A 14,016-nucleotide genomic window follows, 5' to 3' on the forward strand; every position below is an offset into this window, starting at 1 on the left:
GCTTGAGAGAATGAATGACTAACATATTATATAGAATATGCAGCACTTACATTGACCTTACAAAGAATTTTAATTTATACATATTAAATATTTTCATATATTCCTAGTGATTTTTTTTATTCCAAATTTGCTTGATAAAATTACTTGGTAGCAGTTAAAAAAATTTGGCATTTTCTCTAGGGTTATAAAGTAATTTTGTCTTAAAGCACATACATAGATACATCTGTCAAATAAAGGCTAAAGATGTATCTATTTTTTGTTAAATTGATCATAGTTAAAAATAATCACAGAATATATGTTAACATATACTGAAGTATTTAAGGTTGAGTTTTTAACTTAATATATTTTCCTGAAATTATATGTTGAGATATTATAAAATGACAAACTAATTTGAAAAGACAATACCTAATTTAAAAATTATATAATAAAAGCAATGTATTTTATAATTATATAAATTACACTAGGTTTTAAAATATTTTCAGTAAATATTTATAAATACCCAATGTATGACCCTCAAATTGATTTTAATTTTGAAGCTTTGGACTTAGAATTGATAGATTTATTAGTTGGAAAAGGAGTTTTAATGTCCAGGCACAGCCTTAAGGCAGTCATTTCCTGCTCTATTCACATAAAGCTTCATTTACAGTAGTTAGTTTGGGATTTTAAAACTTAATTAATATTTCCTTTTCTAACATTTGGAGGTAATTAAGTCAGAGCAGATTTGCCTATAAATATTCATAACTAACTAAATACTTCTAGAGTTTCTCCTATGTTCATTGCATTAATACTCTATTATCAGTTAAATTAATTAAGTATGAACAAATATAGGCCTAATGGTCAATCTGGAATGGCTTTAAAAGTAATTTAGATGTGTAATAATTTTTCATAAACATTAGAGGCTGAGCCTCACAAGAACAGTCCAAGCTTGGCAGGGTGGCTTTTCTTAAATCTCCTTATTTTGTAATGATAGTTCTCATTTGTTGACTCTTTTCTTCAGTGAAGGACCATGGTGACCATGTTACACGCATTATCTCTCTGTGACTTCATGACAACCTAATGAAGCAAGTTCTATTATTAGTGGCGCATTATAGTTGATGAAACCAGAAATGTTAAGTGTAATAATTTCCTCTAAGATTACTGAATGGGTAAATGGTGAGGCTAGAAATAGATATGAGTTTATCTTTACCTCTTTGGCTTCTTATTTATAGACTAAGAAATTCAAATATAAAAAATTCATAAGATGACTAGCAAAATTAGATTACCAACAAGGTGTAGGGTTAGAAGCTGAACTCAGTATTAGTTCTAAAGTATTTCCAATGAATATTTAGATTTAAAAATCTCTATTCACATGTATTGAAGGGTTTCTGTTGTCTAGAGTCCATTTGTAAGGTATGAATAATTACTAGATTAATTTTGGAATTCAAAGCAGAACATTTGAAAGGAGCAAAATATTTAAGCTATTTTGCTTATATTGCACAAAGCAAATAAAATTAGAGATGAAGTTTCTGCTCTATTTTAAAAATATGGTTTTTAAAAAATTAAAAAAAAATGTTAAACTGGGGAAGAAGAAATAAAATCTAAATTCTCTAAATTAACTGTAGGTCAATATCTTTTCATACATTATATCACTTAATCTTCACAATATTTATGGAAGATATGGTTGTTCATGACATTTACTTAACTAATATTGATGGAGTACTTACTTTATTTCAAGCACTGTTCTAAGTGTTGTAGGCATATCAACAAGCAAGAAAGATATGGTCCCTGTTTTCGTGGAGCTTACATGGGAGAAAGAACAACAGGCCACAAAAAAGTAAAATACAGGATGATGTGACTGAAAGTGTCACCAGAAGCAGACTGGTATTTTTGGTTGGACAGAGAGACCAAGGATACCAACAGCAGCACACATTTGAAGGTATGAGACAGGCACTGATGAAAGGCAGAGGAATCTCAAAAATGAGGCAAGAGCTTTGTATGTTTGTTTAATCAGTGGGGCTTCCCAGGTGGTACAGTGGCAAAGAATCTGCCAGCCAATGCAGGGGATGAAGAGACTTGAGTTCAATCTCTGAAAGATCCCTCAGAGTAGGAAATGGCAAACCACTCTACTATTCTTGCTTGGGAAATTCCATGGACAGAGGAGCCTGGTGGGTTACAATCCATGAGGTTTCAAAGAGTCAGACATGACTGAGTGACTGAACACACATACATACGTGTTTAATCAGCAGAAAAAAGGCTAGCATAGTTGGAGCAAAGTCAGTGAGAGACAATATCAGGGTAAGTCAACCGGAGGGTGCTTTTAGTACATAAATCAGAAGCCTTGACTCTCTCACTCAAAATTCTTCAAAAGTGTCCCATTTACACCCTGGTGGCTAAGTCAGTAAAGAGTATCTGCCTGAGATACAGAAGACACAGAGGCAGGATGAATCCTTGGGTCAGGAAGATTCCCTGGAGAAGGAAATAGCAACCTACTCCAGTATTCTTGCCTGGGAAATCCCATGAACAGAGGAGCCTGGTGGGCTACAGTCCATGGGATCTCAAAAGAGTTAGACATGACTGAGTGACTGAACTACCACACCCACACATGAACACAATCCTTCCAATTTTCAAAGGCCTCTAAGGTTCTACATGGATATAACTCCTGGCATCAATCCACTCACTCATCCTCTAGTTTGTTTCCACCAGCAACCTAGCCCCTTGCTGGTTGTCCTGTGTGCCAAGTATCCCTAGCTTCAGGATGCTTTAAAAAAAAAAAATTATTTTCTATTAAGGATAATTGCTCCAAGGAATCCTGCCGTCCTCTGTCAAACCTCAACATGAATCAGCCATAGGTATACACATATTCCTTCTCACCTTCCTCCCCATCCCACCCCTCCAGGCTGACACAGAGCCCCTGCTCCAGTTACCCAAGCCACACAGCAAATTCCTGTTTGCTATCCACTTTACACATGGTACAGTAAGTTTCCCTGTTACTCTTTCCATACATCTCACCTTCTCCTCTCCTCTCCCCATGTCCATAAGTCTATTCTCCATGTTTGTTTCTCCATTACTGCCCTGCAAATAAAATCCTCAGGACCATTTTTCTAGATTCCATATATATGTGTTAGAATACGGTATTTATCTTTCTCTTTCTGACGTACTTCACTCTGTGTAATAGGTTCTAGGTTCATCCACCTCATTAGAACTGACCCAAACATTTTCCTTTTTATGGCACAGTAATATTCCACAGTGCAGATTTACCACAACTTCTTTATCCATTCATCTGTCGATGGACATCTAGGTTGCTTCCATGTTCTAGCTATTGTAAATAGCGCTGCAGTGAACAATGGGATACATGTATCTCTTTCAATTTTGGTTTCCTCAGGGTATATGTCTAGGAGTGGGATTGCTGGGTCATATGGTGGTTTTATTCCTCATTTTTTAAGGAATCTTCATACCGTCTTCCATAGTGGCTGTATCAATTTACATTTCCACCGACAGTACAAGAGTGTTCCCTTTCCTCCACACCCTCTCCAGCATTTATTGTTTGTAGACTTTTTGATGAGGGCCATTCTGACCAGTGTGACGTGATGGCTCACTGTAGTTTTGATTTGCATTTCTATAATAATGAGCGATTTTTGAGCATTTTTTCATGTGTTTGTTAGCCATCTGTATGTCTTTGGAGAAATGTCTGTTTAGGTTTTTTCCCCACTTTTTGATTGGGTTGTTTGTTTTTCTGGTATTGAGTTGTATGAGCTGCTTGTGTATTTTAGAAATTAATCCTTTGTCAGTTGTTTCATTTGCTATTAATTCTCCCATTCTGAGGGTTGTCTTTTCACCTTGCTTATATTTTTCTTCGCTGTGCAAAAGCTTTTAAGTTTAATCAGATCCCATTTGTTCACTTTTGTTTTTCTCAGGATGTTTTTATTTGCTGTTACCTCTGCTTGGATTTCTCTTTCTATGAATATGAACATAGCTTCTTCAAGCTTCCCAAGTGACTGATAAGGAATATAGTAAAGAATCTGCCTGTAATGCAGGAGACATTGGTTTGATCCTTGGGTCAGGAAGATTCCCTGGAGAAGGAAATGGCAATCCACTACAGTATCTTCCTTGGGAAATCCCATGGATGGAGGAGCCTGGCAGGCTACAGTCCATGGGTTGCAAGAGAGTTGCATATGACCAAAAACAACAGCAACATGACTTTTTCATGGTTTCATTCACTTCATTTTCATTCTCTGCTCAAGTGTTACATTATTGGAAAAGCTCTTTCTGATTATCAATAAAATCTAATGCCCTCCTATCACTGTCTTTTCCTTTACTCTGCTTCTCCCAGTTTCTATGGCTGTATCAGAAATTGTATCAAAAGTTAGCTGCTTAAAACAACAATAATCATTGTTATCTCCCACAGTGTCTACAGGTGAGGAATTTGAGAGTAGCTTAGCTAGGCAGTTCTGGCTTGGAGTCTCTCATGAAGTTGCAGTCAGACAGTTGTCTTTGGGGTCACCTCTCAGCCTTCATTCACATGACTGGCATCTGGTCTGGTCAAAAGACTGGGAACTGGAACAGCTGGATTTCCTAAGTTACTTTTCTCTCCTCTATAAGGTCTCCCTGCATGGTGGCTTCAGGGCAGTCAGAACAATTACTCTGAGAGAAAGAGAGAGAGAGAGATAAAGAGAGGCATAAGCCATATCACCATTTATGACCTGGCCTTGGGAAATCAGGCAATGTCACTTCTGCTGTTTTCTGTTAGTTGGGGCAGTTACAAAATTTTACCCAGCTTCAAGGGTATAGGCCTTGTAACCTTATGGACAAGTGTCAATATATTAATTGTAAGAAGAACATGTGGGATGAGAGATATATATTCTCCAATATTTGGAATATAAAATCTGTCACATTACTTTATTCTTTCTCCAAAGCAGTTTTCACTGTGTTTATTGCCTGTTTCTTACAACTCTTGATGGTCTTCTTTGCTGCTGGGCAATCTTCTTTACCACCCAAATCAATGATTAGCATATAGTAGGCACTTAATATTTTCTGTGCTGCTGCTGCTAAGTTGTTTCAGTCATGTCCAACTCTGTGCAATCCCATAGACAGCAGCCCACCAGGCTCCCCCATCCCTGGGATTCTCCAGGCAAGGGTACTGGAGTGGGTTGTAATATTTTCTATTATTAAATAAATATTTCTTGAACCAAAGATCTATCAAGCACTAGTGTTTTAGAGATGGAAAAAATTTTTTATAATATTCTGTAAACTGTTACAAATGTAGTAAAAGAATATAATATACTAAAATTATGCTAAAAGTGAGTAGGCACATGATATGTGCCTAAACAGAAAAATAAATGCCTCTTTTATGATATTTTAGAAAAATTAAGACTTTTTAATGACATTATACTTACTAAGTTTTTGGTTGATATAAATCACAATAATAAAAGAAGTGTAAATTTAGGGTGTAATCTGCTTATGTGTACAGATTACAACATTGCAAATAGCACATTAATCTTGCAGTCACAACTGTACAAATGCCATCATTCAGCTCATTCTAATATCAATGAAGATGAGCAGGGTCCTTTAATCTCTATTTTTGACTGTTCACTTGACCATTTTCAGTGGGCCTAAATTTCTGCCTTTTTTTTTTTTTAATTGAAGTATAGTTGGTTTACAAGGTTGTGTTAATTTCTGCTTTTTTTTAAAGGCAGATTGTTGACATCCAGAAGGAAAGTATTTCTTTGATCTTTACAGAAAAAAAAGTGTAATTTTTCTGAATCCAAGAAATATTCATTTGCAATTCATTCTTCATAAGGGTCAGTTAGTGATTTGTAACACAGCCATAGGAATGTGACTTAAGGTTGACATTTTGAGGATAAGTCTCAAGGACATGAGAATCACTACATGAACAAGAAAAATGGGTGATTTTTTTTTTTCATTTAAATTTAAAACAACCTAAATGCTCACCAAGAATAGTTGAGAAATTAATTATGTACCACAGGTTAACATACAGAAACTTAAAAACATATTGCAAAAGAGAAGGCAAAAGATAATTTTCCATAGCTGGCAGGATTACCTAAACTACCTAAAGCTCCAAGATAACTAACTAAAAAATCAGAACTAATATAAAATTGTTATTTGGATAATATGAATTATAAAAAATGAATAGTTTTCTGATAAACAGCAAAGATTAGATAATGGGAAAGTAAGAAAGCATAAAAGCAATGAAATATAAAACAGAACTAGCAACAAGCTGAGACAGACCAGAGACAATGCAATAAATTTAAGGAGCTCAGCCCTGCTCGATACTCGGCCCCTCAGCAAGTGGGCTGAATGGGTCTGCAGACCTTAAATGACAAAACTGTCCCTGGTGACAGAAGTATGAAAAATTGCGATTTTCTGTTTTCACCACCAGCACTTACAGTAAGAGCATCTATTCTTTTTCTGATGCAGAGTTTGCCATCCAAGAATGCAGGCAAAGCTAGAGGACTTTTCAATTTCCTTTGAAGGGTACAGATGCACAGGATTTAACATTCAAGCATGAGAAGTGAGCCTCAGGCTTGTTTTGCTTTGAAGACACCACTGGGTTAGAAAACTCCCCTCAAATCTGGACCCAGAAAGAATCAAGTAGACACCAAAATGACCAAAGGAATTCTCCAGAAACAGCAGTGGGGCAACCCCCTCCAGGGTACATGAAACCAGCCTTTGAAGACAGGCTTCCTGCAGTCAGACTGGGCTGCCCTGCGTGGCCTGGACACCTCAAGCTCTCACAGGTCCAGGGTGTTTTCTAAACAAATGGCACCTCCAAAGACCAACATCTGGTTCTTATTCTTCAGACACACCCTCCATAAACACATAACACTCACCTTCTAATTCCTAGAAGACCCTTCAGGGATGCTGTCCCAAGACAGAACTGGAGGGTCCTCAGAGGCCAGTAGAGAGGTAGGGCCCCAAGCAGACCTACCCAGCTTGACTCCTTCCCTGCTCGACACTTCTGCTTCTGTGAATGTGGCTGCTGTCCTTTGGAAGGACTCAGAAGGGAAAGGCCCATGGCCAAAAAGTCAACCCTTCCAGGTGTGGCACATGAGGCTAGAATTTCTAGCCTCTGTGCATCTTCTCTAGGCCTCTAGGCATCTTCTCTGATGATGCCACCAGCAAAATGCTTTCCTCACTGAAGATACCTGACGTAGTGTGTTGAGGATTACACATAAAAAATTGAAAAGGAAGGCTAGAGATACCAGACACTGCAGGCCCATTCAGGAAAGAAACTCAAGCTCACATATGAGGAGACTGCTCAAGTCTGGAGCAAGGCCCAAGTGGAGGCCTTGGCCTGCCAAGTGATCCTGAGGAAGAAGCATTTGCTCACTGGAGGACACTCAACAGTAAACTAAAGAAAATGACGAATTGACCAGAATCTGTTATCTATCTCATGTATAAGGTCTGATGTAGAAGTTTCTGACCAATGTCCACCTCTCCCTCCTGTCTGTCTGTCTGGTTCTCTGTTAGAAGATTTCATGTTCTTCTCTCTTGACCTCAACTTGTTTTTAAACTAGATTGCTTTAAAAAGAAGAGTAAAGAAGATGGACCTAGAGATTAGCACAGTGAGTAAGCCAGATAGAGAAAGAAAATATTGCATGATACCATTAATATGTGGAATCTAAAATTATATAAATGAACTTATTTATAAAACAGAAATAGACTCAGACATAGAAAACAAACTCATGCTTATCAAAGGGAAAAGGGGCAGGTGAGGGATAAATTAGGAGTTGGGGATTAAAATATACACACTACTATATATAAAATAGATAACCAACAAGGACCTACTGTATAGCACAAGGAACTACTTTATACTCAATGTGTTGTAATAACCTATAATGGAAGAAAATGTAAAAAAGGAATATATATATATATGTATGTAAAACTGACTTACCTTACTATACATCTGAAACTAACACAACATTGTAGATCAACTTTATTTCAGTAAAAAAAAAAAATTAAAGAAAGCTTCCCTTTCATTAAAAAAAAAAAAAAAAAAACAAACAAAACTTAAGAGTAACTAGTTTTGGAATTAAAAATTTCCCAAGTAGCACAGTGGTAAAGAATCTGCCTGTCAGTTGTGCAGGAGACACAAGAGATGTGAGTTTGGGCTTGATCCCTGGGTCTGGAAGATTCCCTAGAGTAGGAAATGGCAACCCACTCCGGTATTTTTGCCTGAAAAATGCATGGACAGAGAGCCTGGTGGGCTACAGCCCATGGGGTTGCAAAGAGTCAGACACAACTGAGTAAGTGAACACACACACACAGTTTGGAATTACATACTAGATTTAAATTCTGACTCTGTCATGTACTAGCCATAGGGTTCAATCTCTTCGACCTGTTTCCTTATTGATAAAATGAGCATAATTATTGAAATATTGATGCAACATTGATAGAGATGTATACCTGGAAAAGGCATTTGAAAATAATATCTATTAAATATAGTTTAAAATGCATCAATATCTTATTAGTAACTATCTGTGAGACTTATATATCAGGCAGACAGAACAATAAAATAGTACAGACGCTTCAGGGACAAAATACTAGTATGTGTTAAAAAATAAAATGTTTGATAAAAGGCACAATACAAATCAGTGAGAGCTGAAGAAAATATTCAAAAAATGGTTTTGGACTTTGGGTGAAATCTTTGAGAAAAAATAGCTAGATGTGTGCTTTTCATGTAAACACACATAAATTCCATAAAAATTATTAAATAAATAAAATGAAACTATCAATCAATTAGAATAAAATTGAAGTCATTAAGTATTTGCTACTGATATGGGGGAAAACCTGGAAGGCAAAAGAACAATGGGAGAAACACAAAGAAGAGACAGACAGATCTGACTACATAGAAAACTGACACCAAAAAATATAATGAAAACTACACAAGGTCAACTAAAATAATACTTGCATGCACTAAATGCACTAAACATTCACGACAGACCAGAGGTTAATATAAATACCTAAAGAACATGTCAGTTCAGTTCAGTTGCTCAGTCATGTCCGACTCTTTGCGGCCCCATGGACTGCAGCACACCAGGCTTCCCTGTCCATTGCCAGCTCCCGGAGCTTACTCAAACTCAAGTCCATTGAGTCGGAAATGCCATCCAACAACCTCATCCTCTGTCATCCCCTTCTCCTCCTCTCCTCAATCTTTCCCAGTGAAAGGTTGTGGCTGAACGATGAAAGATGCCAGGATTCTTGGCCTCTGGAGGAGAAGAATTCTATCCGGGGCCAGAGACGAGGCTTGACTGATCAGAGCTTTTGTGTAATAAAGTTTTATTAAAGTATAAAAGAGATAGAGAAAGCTTCTGACATAGACATCAGAAGAAGTGAAGGGAAGTGAAGTCGCTCAGTCGTGTCCAACTCTTTGGACCCCATGGACTGTAGCCTGACAGGCTCCTCCGTCCATGGGATTTTCCAGGCAAAAATACTGGAATGGGTTGCCATTTCCTTCTCCAGGGGATCTTCACAACCCAGGAATCGAACCCAGGTCTACTGCATTGTAGGCAGATGCTTTTACTGTCTGAGCCACCAGGGAAGTCCCGACATCAGAAGGGGGCAGAAAGAATACCCCCCTGCTAGTCTTTAGCTGGATGTTCTATAGCTACTAGCAGTCTGCTAATTAAAGAAAGCAAATGTTTCAAAACTCAGAGAATGGCACTAGGTCCCTCACTGACAAGATGCATTTTGAGATAATCTTGGCACCAGGTGAGTCATCCTGGGCCATAAAACGACTGACATGGATCTTGAAGAAAGGCAGATTCCCATACAAATATATAGTTTCATCAACATAGATGATGAGAACAATGTATGAGTATAACATACTGGTTTGTCAAGTCGGTTCTGAGCCTTTAGGCAGAACTGACTTGAAGACAGAGTGTGGGGTAAATGCAAAGTACATCAACATAGCTTACACAAACATTTCCATAAGAAAAATGCACTGGTTAGCTCAAGGTATGAGAAAAGTTAAGTTCAGGTGGAATCAGGTGTCATTATGGAAACAAAGAATTTTAAGAGAAAACTTTTTTTAAGTTTGTATAGAGAAGGGGAAAAAAAATGTAACACTAGTTTGTTTCTTCCTGCTGATTAAGAGAGAGATTAAAAATGTCTGATACTTGCAGCCTATTTCCTCCATTTGGAGACCCCTGGCCTTCCTGCCTGTTACCCTCTCACCAGCATCAGGGTCTTTTCCAGTGAGTCAGTTCTTCGCATCAGGTGGCCAAAGTATTGAAGCTTCAGCTTCAGCATCAGTCCTTCCAATGAATATTCAGGGCTGGTTTCCTTTAGGATTGACTGGTTGGATATCCTTGCAGACAAAGGGGCTCTCAAGACTCTTATCCAACACCACAGTTCAAAAGCATGAATTCCTCAGCACTCAGTTTTCTTTAGAGTCCAACTCTCACATACATACATGACTACTGGAAAAACCATAGCCTTGACATAGAGGGAGCTTTGTTGTCAAAGTAATGTTTCTGCTTTTTAATATGCTGTCTATGTTGGCCATACCTTTTCTTCCAAGGAGGAAGTGTCTTTTAATTTCATGGCTGCAGTCACCATCTGTAGTGATTTTGGAGCCCCCAAAATAAAGTTTGTCACTGTTTCCACTGTTTCCCCAACTATTTGCCATGAAGTGGTGGGACCAGTTGCCATGATCTTAGCTTTCTGAATGGTTAGTTTTAAGCCAACTTTTTCATTCTCCTCTTTCACTTTCATCAAGAGGCTCTTTAGTTAATCTTCACTTTCTGCCATAAGAGTGGTGTCATCTGTGTATCTGAGGTTATTGATACTTCTACCAGCAATCTTGATTTCAGCTTGTGCTTCATCCAGCCCAGGATTTCACATGATGTATTCTGAATGTAAGTTTAAAAAGCAGGGTGACAATATACAGCCTTGACGTACTCCATTCCCGATTTGGAACCAGTCTGTTGTTCCAAGTCCAGTTCTAATTGTTGCTTCTTGATCTGCATAGAGATTTCTCAGGAGGCAGGTAAGGTGGTCTGGTATTCCCATCTCAAAGACTTTTCCACAGTTTGTTGTGATCCACACAGTCAAAGGCTTTGGTGTTGTCAATAAAGCAGAAGTAGGTGTTCTTATGGAATTCTCTTGCTTTTTTGAGCATCCAATAGATGTTGGCAATTTGACCTCTGGTTCCACTGCCTTTTCTAAATCCAGCTTGAACATCTGAAAGTTCACGGTTCATGTACTGTTGAAGCCTGGCTTGGAGAATTTTAAGCATTACTTTGCTAGCATGTGAGATGAGTGCGATTGTGCAGTAGTCTGAGCATTCTTTGGCATTGCCTTTCTTTAGGATTGGAATGAAAACTGACGTTTTCCAGTCCTGTGTCCACTGCTGAGTTCTCCAAATTTGCTGGCATATTGAGTGCAGCACTTTCACAGCATCATCTTTTAGGATTTGAAATAGCTCAACTGGAATTCCATCACATTCACAAGCTTTGTTCATAGTGATGCTTTCTAAGGCCCACTTGACTTCGCATTCCAGGATGTCTGGTTCTAGGTGAGTGATCACTCCATCGTGGTTATCTGGGTCATTAAGATCTTTTTTGTATAGTTCTTCTGTGTATTGTTTTCACCTCTTCTTAGCATCTTCTGCTTTTGTTAGGTCCATACTGTTTTTGTCCTTTATTGTGCCCATCCTTGAATGAAATGTTCCCTTCGTATCTCTAATTTTCTTGAAGAGATCTCTAGTCTTTTCCATTCTATTGTTTTCCTCTATTTCTTTGCATTAATCACTTGGGAAGGCTTTCTTATCTCTCTTTTGCTATTCTTTAGAACTCTGCATTCAAATCGGTATATATTTCCTTTTTTCCTTTGTTTTTTGATTCTCTTCTTTTCTCAGCTATTTGTAAGGCCCCTCGGACAACTATTTTGCCTTTTTGTATTTCTTTTTCTTGGGGATGATCTTGATCACTGCCTCCTGTACAATGTCATGAACCTCCATCCATAGTTCTTCAGGCACTCTGTCTATCAGATCTAATCCCTTGAATCTGTTTGTAACTTCCACTATATAATCATAGGGGATTTGATTTAGATCATACCTGAACGGTCTAGTGGTTTTCCCTAGAAATGTAAATAAGGAATGTTTACAAATCAATAATAAACATTGTAAACCTTCTAAGAGAAAAATGAACAAAAAGTAGAGCAAGTATTTTGGTAAAGTGGTACAAAGAGCCAAAAAATACCCCAAAACAGTTAGTACAAAAAAATCTCAACAGCAAATTTAAATTAAAGACATTTTTTGCTTATCATATTGGTAATAATTCAAAAGAAAAGTAGATAATTATTATCATTATTAGTCAGGGTACTCTGAAATTGGAGCATTCACAGACTGCAGATGAGAGAATACATTTGAATAAATGTTAAGGAAATTATACTAGATTTATAACTCAACACAAATTTTTTCTACAAATTTATCTTAAGAAATAGGGATGCAACAAAGCACTGATATGCCAAAATGTTCATTAGTGGATTATTTAAACAAAGGAAAATTGTAAAAAATAAATGGGAATGGCCTAAATTATGGTACAATCTAATGATGGTATACTATGCAGCAGTTAGATGGACAATTTTGAAGTAAAGTTAAGGTAATAGGAAAATGTTTATGGTAAAATTTTAAAAGTATAAAGGAGTACACAATCTTATAAACTTCTATATCATAATCTAATTTTTAGTGGTTATTTTCTCTAAGGGTTGCCGGGAGCTGGTGAGGCATTCTGCTCATGACAAAGGTCATGAGGAAGGAGGCTCGGCATACGCAAAGGCGGGATCGAGCCTCAGGAGTCTGCCCGGATATTCTCGAGCATTTTCCCCCAAAAAACCAGAGTCTGCCTACTTTATTGCTTTGTGCTCTCACCTCTGACTTTACTGGGGGCTGTCCCCTACCACCATCTCGCTCTCTCTCTGTCAAAGAGTTAACTTACAGCTCCAATTAATAAAGTTCCTGGGCAATTAGGAGTGTTTAAATCCAAACCCCTCAGATGGCTCTCTAACTCGCCTGACAAGTTTACCCGGACTCCTGCAGCTATGCATACGATTGTTTACAGTCTCCTAGCCTCCAGAGGCATGGGAAGCTTAAGATATTCAAATAGCTTAGAGCCTCTCAGAGAGTTAAAAACTGTCAGAATAAACTAGTAAAGGATTTCATTGATGAGTCAATGCTTGTTGCCAAGTTTTCACATCCCCTGAATTGTATCCTTGAATGTGTATTAATTAATAGTTGGTATATAGAGAAAAATAAGTAGTGGCCTTGGTGTTAGTAACTTTAGACCCTTAAGGTAATAAATTCTTTCCTTTGTTGTAAACCCATTACACATCCGCCCTATAGGAATGCAATTTTATCTTTGGAAGATGGTGCCAAACCTTAAAATAATTACTCTTAGAGAAAATAAGTCTTTGTTGATAAGTCCTTGTCAAGAGTCATAAAATGTTAGTAGGCCTTCTGGCCAGAAGATGATGTAAATCACCTAAACCATTTGTATACGATAAATTTGCAGGAAAGAAACCTTGGTTTTTGATAAGAATCAAAGACTGCTGACTTTGCATCCCCTATTATCCTCTATGTGTAACTTAGGGTATAAAAGCCCCTGTTAAAAATAAAGCTACAGGCCTTGTTCACCAACGCTTGGTCTCCCCATGTCATTCTTCCCTTTAACTTCCAGCTGAGTCTCCATCTGGAGCGCAGAACCCACCACGCTTACTAATTATGCCTGGGCTTCTAAGACCCACTCGAGAAGGTGTCTAGGGTGAGGCACCTTCCGCTATTCGAGAGGGCGCCTGCGGCCTACGTAAGTGGTGCAAACTTCTTGTCTTGAAGTTTTATTGGTCTCCCGCGTAAACCAAGCTACTCAGCTTCTTTTCTCCACTGAATTTTCCTACTGAGCTATCTTCATTCTATTGTTCTCTATATCTCTAATTAGCATATAAATAGTCGCCTAGGCCGTCTCTCCTTCGAATACCCTGGATCAGCTGGGGCTGGTCCCCAGCAAAGGGTTATGGATA

At 37.9% G+C, this 14,016-nt stretch overlaps 1 long non-coding RNA gene across 1 annotated transcript; it reads right to left on the reverse strand.

Moving 5' to 3' along the window:
• Nucleotides 1–836: 836 nt before the first annotated feature.
• LOC132343572 (uncharacterized) lies at nucleotides 837–4,613 on the reverse strand. The gene is made up of 2 exons (XR_009492470.1): nucleotides 2,989–4,613; nucleotides 837–1,053 (listed from the first exon to the last, which is right to left on the reverse strand). It is a non-coding gene; the product is annotated as an uncharacterized lncRNA (long non-coding RNA).
• Between the last annotated feature and the right edge of the window lie 9,403 nt (nucleotides 4,614–14,016).

Source organism: Bos taurus, chromosome 2, assembly GCF_002263795.3.
Source record: "Bos taurus isolate L1 Dominette 01449 registration number 42190680 breed Hereford chromosome 2, ARS-UCD2.0, whole genome shotgun sequence".
In the NCBI taxonomy this organism is placed as follows: domain Eukaryota; kingdom Metazoa; phylum Chordata; class Mammalia; order Artiodactyla; family Bovidae; genus Bos; species Bos taurus.